The 10,534-nt window shown below is 39.0% G+C and overlaps 1 pseudogene; it reads left to right on the top strand.

Annotated features, from left to right (window-relative positions):
- Positions 1-8,081: 8,081 nt before the first annotated feature.
- LOC139472935 (uncharacterized) lies at positions 8,082-9,110 on the top strand (annotated as a pseudogene).
- The last annotated feature ends 1,424 nt before the right edge of the window (positions 9,111-10,534 follow it).

The raw sequence follows: 10,534 nt of genomic DNA, 5'->3' as shown, positions 1-10,534 counted from the left end.
AACGGGAAGTTATATGGTAGCCCAGGTTGGCTAACAGTCAATATACAATGAGCGCTTTTGAGCAGTCAGTCTTGAAACTAGCGCTATATAAATACCAAGTTAATAATAATAATAATACAATGAAATGGTGGTGAGGATTAACAACGGGATTAGCGCCTAATACATAATGACAATTAAGTTAACGAGACATGCACATGTCATGGCTACAGGGTAATTAGCCTTTTAAAACAATTAATGTTCTTCAGACAATGGTTGTCGTTTTATCAGTCGCTAAGACACAATGTATATGTTCATTTACGAATTGAGAGGCCTTAGGTCCATAGAGTAGAGGTAAAAATTGCGAGTGGAATGTATGTGTAAACATTAGAACAGTCAACGAAGGATACATTGATAGAAATTGTTATTGGCTGAGTTCTTGATACTCCTCCCAATTGAAACTGAATAGGTCGTGATATTTATCTTATCGGCGTTCCTTCAACATATTCTTCCTGTTTTATGAAATAGCATTATACACAAACAGTCGTAAAACCCGAATGTAACTGATAACTTTGGTCTCATTGTTACACCAGGATATGATATAATGTAATTTCTTTTCAAGAACGAAATGTTTTTGAGAACACGGAATACGTGTATTTACAGGCGGTTACTTTGTGCCATATCCTTGGTATATCAACGGATAGCCACTGAAGAAAACCACAAAAGTGTAAACAAGCAAAAAATCACCAAAAAATGGCATAACCTTTATCTAAACTCAAATAGCCAAATCAAAAAAGTGCTCAGCAAACCACTAACCAAACCAAAAATTCTCCATCCATCAAAAAAAATCGACAGAGTAATCACTAAACTCCAAACAGGACACACCAACCTAAATAACCACCTAAAAAAAATAAAAAAACACACTACAGGTAACTGCCCACATTGCAAACAACCAGAAACCCCAGAACACGCACTCATCCACTGCACACACTACCTCACACATCGAACCGCATTACAAACCACCCTCAATCTAAACAAGGCTCTCACTCTAGAAGCAATACTAAACCCACAAAATAAACTAGAAAACTTCAAGGCCTTAGGCGTATTCTTAATCAAAACGGAACTAATAAAACGCATCTAAAAACATAATAACCTACCAAATCAAAATCACATAAATAAACAAACATCCACCATACCCAGTTCCCTTAGTTCTCCTCCCCAACCCCATCGGCATCTATTCCAAATCTCAAAATTCCCAAATTATATATAAGCAACCCCTCAAGCCCCCTCTTATGGTTACACAGGCCACCTTCGCCCCTTTCGGAAACACATTAAATGGCCTGGCCGGGCCCGTGTGCGAAATACGCATCAGTCGGAAAGCGCACGTTAAATCTCCAAAGTAAGTAAGTAAGTAAGTAAGAAAACCACTCATGACTTAAAGATATTTTATTGTCGAAAAAGTACAAAAGAGTCAGGGGAAAGGTGGCTCAGTAATGAGTCCCTCTACTTTCAAACATTGTTGAGAAATGCAATACCGTGTAAACAGTTACTGTACACCTACGTTGTCAAATATGTATGTATATATACACTACACCGGAAAAATGTAAGAAATTGATTTTGTTCGCAATGAAGGCACATGTGTATATTACTGTCACATAGCTGAACTGATCAATGAACTTAAAACACCAATTGAAACAGAACTCCCGAAAAATATATATCTATGGACCAAAACAAAATCGTCCCGAATTTCACACACATATATTGTTGATGTTAATGTACAATTCTATCAGTTCCTGTGACAAAAATATATACATGTATATGAGTGAGTGCGTGAGTGAGTGAGTATGGTTTTTACGCCGTTTTTAGCAATATTCCAGTAATATCACGACGAGGGACACCAGAAATGGGCTTCACACATTGTACCCATGTCGTGAATCGAACCCGGGTCTTCGGCGTGACGAGCGAATGCTTTACCCACTAGGCAGCCCGATCGCCCCACATGTATATGAAGAAAACGAAGTGACATTAAACGGTCCAGTTGTCTGTCCATCCTGACAAGACATCAGTTCAGTGGGCCAGGTGTTGTCCCGTGGATACTTATGTGTTATTGCGTGGTGCTCGCGTCCGTATGGTGTTACAGGGAAGACCGTCAGCTGCGCAATGAAGGCACCCATCATGATAAACGTGGATATATTTCTTTGTCATGTGCTAGTGTTCTGACTACATGATTGTATTATGATATGCTCCAGCTACATTATTAGAAATGCAGTGTGTGATGGAAATGTACTAAAATCGTAAGAGATCACATGACTTGAATGGACATGAAGGACTTGGATGTTTAGGAGCTATGTTATAGCACGCACGCGACACGGTGAGTGATTGTAACCCCCGTGACCATGACAACTACCTGACAACTGCCTTGGGATCCTGTGCCACACTTCCACCAAATGACCGACCCCTAAACTCAGCGTTTAATGCTTGGTCGTGGCCTTCATTTGTGAAACAACTTTGCACAACAGAAGTGGTAAGAGTTAGCCTTCGGTCAGCTGACAATTACTGCGCGAGCGAATCTAATTCGAGTAAACCGCGTGGCGAACTCGCACATGGCACAACTTCTCGAAGCGTCTCTTTACTTGCAACGAAACAACCAAAAAATTACCAAATGGTATTACAAAGACGTTACATTCAATACCACAACACCACAATGAACTCATACCCATATACAGTTTATGTTGTGAAGAATGTTTGTTGAAAATGTCAGAATGGAAACTATTTTGATTTACATTGACATGTAACATCCCTATGAAACAATCTTTGAGCCAGAACCAACACCTTTTGACAAGGGAATTCCAAATAAAATATATGAAAACTGAAACCTCATAACAGTTTGCTTATATTTTTCACATTTTTAACATTTATGCACCAAAAGTACAAACACTTCAGGTCTCGTCATTCTAAAGGCGACTATAAATTAAATAAAAGTGATGATGTCGATAATATGTAGTTTATTTATACATAGATCTATCATCTATGGCCATGCCAGTAAAGATACAAAATATAAAGCTATTCTAGATTCGACTTCCACATAAAATGATCAATTTGACATATGTAGACTCGTATACTTGTTTAGCACATTTATCGCCACGTATATTCCATAATTTCCCGGCGCACACAACAGTTTTGTCCAAACGGTCACGATTCAACAGTCTTGACTTGAAATATACCTTGAATTCCTCCGTGTATTTCTCCTGTCCAACATCGACCAATAGTTCTTGTCAATAGTTCTTGTCAATGGTTCTTGTCAATGGTTCTTGTCAATGCATGGTTCTCCGAACTGGAAACTTGAGGAAATGTCATACACGGGCGGCAAAAACAAAATGCACATTCCTGAATTTCCTGGAAACGATCGTCGATACTGACATTCAGATCACAATCTAAAACGTTCACTCCATCCACAGCATCAAAAAAATTATGGGGTTCCTCTGACGAATGTTCTTCACGGGTGACATCAATTTCAATTTAAGTCAATTTCTCTTCAATGGCTTCGTGAATCGTTGCATCACTTCCCCGCGTCTGAACACTGGCATCCCACGACGAAACGTCCTTCACTGCGGCATCGTAATCCCATCCCGAGTAACTGAATAAACGTCGAATGGCTTCTTGATGCATTTCATCAACATTTAGGGCAATAGTGAACTTGGATGACATCATGAAAGCGTTGAAGTATATGAGCAATGAAGGAACGTGAAAGCGACCTGTCAAAATTTTCTTGGTTGTGATACCCATTAAGAACCGATAGAAATTACAAGAGCTCATTATATGAAAGATATATTACACCTCATGAAAAAGTTAACTTTCATGAATATACGATTCGTAGCGATTTAAGGAAATTTTCATTATTTACCAAGAATTAGTAACATATAAGCATATTCAGGCATGGATAGTAATCATTAATAAAAATTTCAACTTGTGGAAAGCACCCTCTACAACCCTACAAATATTAGCAGCGCGTTGATTTGGACAGCTGTTGCTTATGGTGTCTTATATTAACAAAACCTGTGGCGACGAAATAACATATGCAACTCAAGTTAGGTTCTCTCAAAAGTCACAAAGTTAAACTTTTATCAAAAGCGAAAGACACCAGTCACACCCCTATGGGTTGGTTACATAAGCCACGCTCGCTTTTCTTTATTTGTTGTCTGCTGATTTTATGCAACCGATCTATAGAGTGTCGAATATTGTTAAAAATGGCAGGTATTGCTAGAATGTTAACGGGGTTAAGAGAAAATATTCGAAAGACAATCCGGAAGCTGTGAAACGTAGACATTCGGAGAGAAAAACTTCGACACAAGGAAAAATAACTTTTCAGCTGAAAACAGAGACGAGATTGATTTATGAACAAGCGAAGAAAATCAAAACTTTTCTTAGACAAGGGAACACTAATCTTGTGACAAACAAACAACATCTCGATAATACTCTCTCATATTATATTCAGAAAAATATCGATCCAGTCCATGCACACATAACAGATGATGCAAACGAAGAGAATATAACTGACGAATCTTTTACTCATTCTGCAGGTGTGAAAATACGTACGAATGCAGTCAAAAGCTTTTTTGTGCCTCTGAAAATGCTCTTGAGGAGATCTGTGATCGATTTTATTCGCACGGTTTATCATGCTCGTTTCCTGCTCAGAAATTGGACATGAAAATGATTGGACATATTACCTATGTTACTTTCCGATGAGAAAAGCATGCCATAATATGGCCAAGTTCACCCTATCTTGGTAACACATATACTCTTCAAAAAAGAAACGCAAAGCCAGATTTGTGTGAGGTAGGAAACTACATTTATACGAGGGACCGTACAAGGTATCGAGCCAAAATAATGTGGAGAGAACACTTGGTGATAGTAGTCGTTTCAGTTATTCCTTAAGGGCGTATACGGAAGAGGTTAATTTTATAGCATGTAAGTCGACATGTTGGTTGCTTTGATATTTCAAGCCACACAGTTACCGAAACGAAACATACAAATCATGTGAAATGTGCGTGAAATGTTGATGTTTATCTTTTCCAGCAATAAGATACACTTAAAATCGTCTTGCTATTCTGAGACTTAGTCACTTTTCGTAATGCTGATAACCCATGAAATTTGTTCATTTTGTTTTTAAAAGAGTTAAAAATGATCCCATTTCGTTAAAGTTAACCGGTCTATATTTTGTAAGAAGAAACTATTGCGCATTGAGCGATTATCTCCTTTAGCTATAGGCGTAGTATAGAAGTGATAAATCACGCACTGACCTTGCATTGTTGTACATTGTATCTTATTCAAGCTGTATCACTGAGAGTGAGTTGAAGCCCATTTCTGGTGTCCCCCGCCGTGATATTGCTAGAATATTGCTTAAAGCGGCGTAAAACCATACTCACTCACTCACTCACTCACTGAGAGTGAGTGGTTATCTCCCTTACCCGAACTGATCAATTGCGCACTACCTTTGCAATGTATCGTATGTTATTCAGGCAGCCATCGAGAAACGTTCTAGGAAGGAATTTAGGCCAAGCCTGTCTCGCGCACTCAATTTTCACACTGCTATTGCAACATATTAAACACGTTCAACGCAAATAAATAACAGGCTTCTAACAGCATGACTTTGTTCAATAAACAACACATGTAAAACAACGGGTTTGATATGAGAATTTTTTTATCAGTTGTCTTCATAATCACATGTATGGCGCTTGCTGTGCATGGTTGAGCACAGCATTGTTTTAAACACTTCACTGTATGTAATGTATGGTACATACCGTTTCATGCGGCGGTTTACGTTTCTGCATGGTTTATTACTTTGACAAAAAAACCTTAACTTCCAGCAGAGATCATACAACTGTATATGTTCTTTGCTTCTGGATACAAAGAAAATCAACAGGTTGGTCTGTAGTTTGCAATTATTTTCCAAAAAGATAATACGGTTGCATGAAATTTTCACGATGTTTGGGTTGAACATAGTAACATTCTTCTAAACAAATTTCAAATCTAAGCCGGAAGCAATCACAACAAAAACCCAGTTAACCAAACGGAACCATACACAAGAGTGAGTGAGGTAGTTGGGTTTAACGCCGTCTTGAATAGTATATTGGAAACAATATGAGAATTGAGCAAAACTATGGTAATGTTGTACATACATGTACACGGAATTTGTTTGTAATTGTTGATATATTAACAGATCTTGGAAGTTGTTTCTGGATAACTGTTGGTAAACTTATTAAGAATCTGCTCCTTTTAACAGAGTGTACCAAATTCTTTATCATTATTGGGGATTATTTGTGATTCTCTTTCTTGGTTGTATTATGTAAGACAGTGCGTAATGTTGCTCATCTTCCGAGACATCACATGTTTCACAGAGACGTTGTTCAAATGGGGTTGGTGTTTTTGTATATCTACAATTTTTTCAAATTTTAGTTTGTGATTACTTAAACGAAGTTTTGAGAAAAGAGACCTATGGCCTTTGTGTTTACAATATGTAAGATAATTCCCAATATTGTATGTTCCTAAGTTGCCGCTAGATAAATGGGAATCCATTAATGATTGCGTGAATTTTTACATTTGAACTGAAGTATATTTAGAGTGGATTCATTACATTTTTTGTGCTTACTATTTTAAAAGTTTGCTTTATTTAACCCAACCAACATTTTGACCAGAAATATTGATATTTGCTGCAACAGCATGCTTTAGAATGACATTTGTTGTGTTATCTATATAGGATTTTTTTATTGGTACTAATACTGGGTATATATCAAGTTTTCCCTGACAGGCCCAGTTTTCTTGCCTGGGTTTTCTTTTATTGTGCTTTTCAAAGATAAGTACATTAATAACAACCAATTTGCACTTAACACAAATTCTCTCCTCCCATAGCTTACACAACCTTCCTCTGCACATAACATTATATTGCGGGGAGCTATTGATGCTTTGCAGCAATCTCTACTTGTCGGTACATAGGAAAAGTCCAAGGTGAAGTTCAGCTGCCATCAGTAACGCATATGTCCCCTGTTGGAATCGATAGCGGCCTGACTTCTCCTGTCCATGGAAAGACGAGGATGCGAATCACATCCTGGGGAATGGTAGCCCACACTGCCTGCAACGCAAAAGCCAACTGCTTCAACGTCTGGTGTTGTGGTTGACGTCGCTGTAGTCGTCTATCCAATTCATCCCGCAGGTGCCCTATCGGATTCAAATCCGGGGATCTGGAGTGCCAAGGGAGAACATCAACGTTGTTGTTGTGTAGATAGGTTCTTGTGATCCGTGCTGTATGCGGCCAGCGTTGTCCTGCTGGATAACGCCGTTGCCGTTGGCTGAAAATGGGAGGACACGTGGTAGGAGATGTATCGTTGATATATTGTTCAGCCGTAAGATTGCCCTGGATATGGGCCAAACCTGTCCTGCCATGATGAGACATACATCATAACGCTACCCCCACCAAACCTGTCCACTTCCTGTACGCAGGAGATTCTGCGCAGTCCAGGTATTTGGGATGCGGTTGAGGTAGCTGTGGTCGTAGGTGGTGCAGTCGGATGTAGCGATCTTAGCAGGGGTGCTTACTCTTGGTCGTCCCGACCTTTGCCGATCACGTGTTGACCCATGCTTTTGAAACCGATCCCATAGACTTGTGATGGTGCTGGGCGTAACATTGAAATCTCTAGCTACAGCTGATCTTAAATCCCCTGCCTACAAGCGGCCTATGACGTTTTTTCTTTGCACTTATGTTAATCTTGGCATGTTGTTGAACTGTCACTGTTCGATTGACGCAGATGTCAGGCAATCAAAAACTCTGCACTTTAATAGTGCTGCTGCACGTGCAGTACGTGCAGCTTCATGGCCCTTTTGTTAATGCACTGGGTGCGTTTTATTCCGAATCGTACGTGTTTCCCAGCTAATTGTTTGCATGTCCTTGTTGTGATCATTTTGATCCGGGAAATTGGTCACGGACACTATAAACCATAAACCTCTTCTTTTTGAACCTCTTGGTCCGCTAATGTTGCTATTATGGCTTAAAGTATCCGTATTGCCTTTCCTTTTTTGAAGAGTATATTTGGTAAACTCTCGCATGTATTATTGATACCTTGTGTCTAGAATGTTACCCAATTAGTACGACAGATTTTCGAAAGCAGCTGATATTGGAAGACTTGGTGCTGATATTGGAAGACTTGGTTCAGCTTACATATCTGAAATGTTTTCAATTTATAAAGAAGTCGTTTTTGATTTGAGTCGTGAATCATGCGGGGATGCACTTTTTAGAAAAAGATGTGACCTGCCCGAATATGGTTGGAATTAACATTCTTACTGATGACGCTCGCCGTGGCACACGGACAAACTCTCGTTGTTTGCATTGGAGCTAACACTCACAAAGTTATCAGGACGGAAACTGTATCTAAAGTAAAAATGCCTGCACACAAAAACACGAACTTATTGGAACTCAGCGTATCTATGAATATCTTGATAGTGTTGACAATGGTGTCGCAGTACATATGAAATTACATTGTCACGACAGGAATCTGGTCATCAATACATTTATCAGCGACGAGCGCCCTGTAACATAGTCAACAAACGACACATGTCATGCTACGATAAATGTTACAAAAAAGGTTAAATGTGTTTCTTTGGGTCCCAATACAAAGAGGGTGTGACGTGGCATCATGAGTTATCGGACAAAGCAGGAGGTATCAAAAAACATTTTTATTGGTGCATTAGGAACTGCGATCAAGATGCCAACAAACTCCGCGATTATATTATGAATGTGGTCAACCATTACGAGGATATCCATAATAACTGTTCAGAAAGGTCTCGACGCGCACTGTGAATCATCCAAAACACTGATTTTAGTCCCAAAGGCTGAGCTACTTCTGTGTCAAGCTTTGAAAACTACTGTTGTGTATAAACACACCGACGACTACGTTCATTGTATGGACACTGTCGCTGAAAGTTTCAACAATTCATTGCTGCAATATCATAACAATGACGATGTTTATCGTTTTCGGACGAATATGACTGTTTTAGACTGGAATGAACGTAAAAAAAGACCAACAACATCATCAAGATATGTCATGGATACTAGAAACACCATTGCCAGGGCCGAGACTTAAGTTCTCAAACGGTAAACTTACAACATTCGGGATCAGATTTGGAAGGTTGGTTGGTTGGTTGGTTTGTTGTTCTACGCCGCACTCAGCAATATTCCAGCTATATGACGGCGGTCTGTAAATATCGAGTCTGGACCAGACAATCCAGTGATTAATATCATGAGCATCGATCCACGCCATTGCGATCGATGACATGCATCAACCAAGTCAGCGATCCTGACCACCCGATCCCGTTAGTCGCCTTTTATGACAAGAATAGTCGCCTTTTACGGAAAGCATGGGTTGCTGAAGACCTATTCTACCCCGGAATCTTCACGGGTCATATTTGGAAGGACTACGTCGTCATTTTCCTCTAGTAAACGTATGTAAATTTTCCATAATGATTTTAAAGGTTTAACAACGTTAATTTGTTACCTACGATGATGTGCATAATGGTGTTCACGTGATGCCGATTACCACATGTATTTTAGATTGATACACCTAGGTTACTATAAATGGCAAGCTCCGCCCATTTTCCCTTATACGTAAAATATTTACTGCGCATGCTGCCCGATTAGGCTGACCGGATGTTGGGGCTTTAACGCCTGCCAACACCATGTTCACATTACCGCTTTTCCTATACAATTCCATAACAATGACATTACGAAATTAACACCCTTAAGGCATTTAGTAATCCTAGCTTGATAACGGTGTTAGAACCCTCACCGAAACGTCGCTCCTAATTGTAAAATAGAAGTTGTTTATCCATATATCTTATCCTTACTTGGTAGTAATAGAAGAAATATAAGTATAAGTAGAAGTTGTAAAACCGCTATAGTTGCATGGTCCATATATTTTACAGGGTAAACAAACAATCACTTATACCTTGGAAAGGCCCGGTAAACGTTTAATGTAGTTTCATATCATATAACTATGATCATATGATCTGTTCAATGATACAATATCGATACGATAGTTATAGGTTAACTAGTTTACTACCTGTTTATTGATTATTGTATGGAAAGCTGTTTCGCGTGTGTTGAACAAATCCATTAAGTAACAGATGTTACCCTGAACACTCAGGTTGTTTCATAGTTTATTCTATATCCACGTGTGTAGTTCACCATAGTAAATATAAATTGTCAATGCAAGAAAAAAACCAGTCACGATTATCCGCCGATACAGATTCCGTTTGGCGTTTAGAGCACAATAGTTGTGAAAATTGAATATGAATAGACCAGTGAAGTCACACTAAATTGTGAAAAGATGGAGCGTATGAGAAGCAATGAGTATGATAATTCCATTAAATGACATACAACTGACGGCGTCATCCTAATATTTCAAACCATACGGCATACTGCCTTGTAAAGTAATGGTCTTTTCACCAAAAACTGAGATTCAAACTTTATTGATGAAGGGACTAAATTAAAAACGCTGGGTTGTTTGAA

The sequence above is a fragment of the Haliotis cracherodii genome, unplaced genomic scaffold, assembly GCF_022045235.1.
Source record: "Haliotis cracherodii isolate W230 unplaced genomic scaffold, xgHalCrac1.p SCAF_26, whole genome shotgun sequence".
Taxonomy (NCBI): domain Eukaryota; kingdom Metazoa; phylum Mollusca; class Gastropoda; order Lepetellida; family Haliotidae; genus Haliotis; species Haliotis cracherodii.
This window is presented reverse-complemented; position numbering and strand designations above follow the sequence as displayed.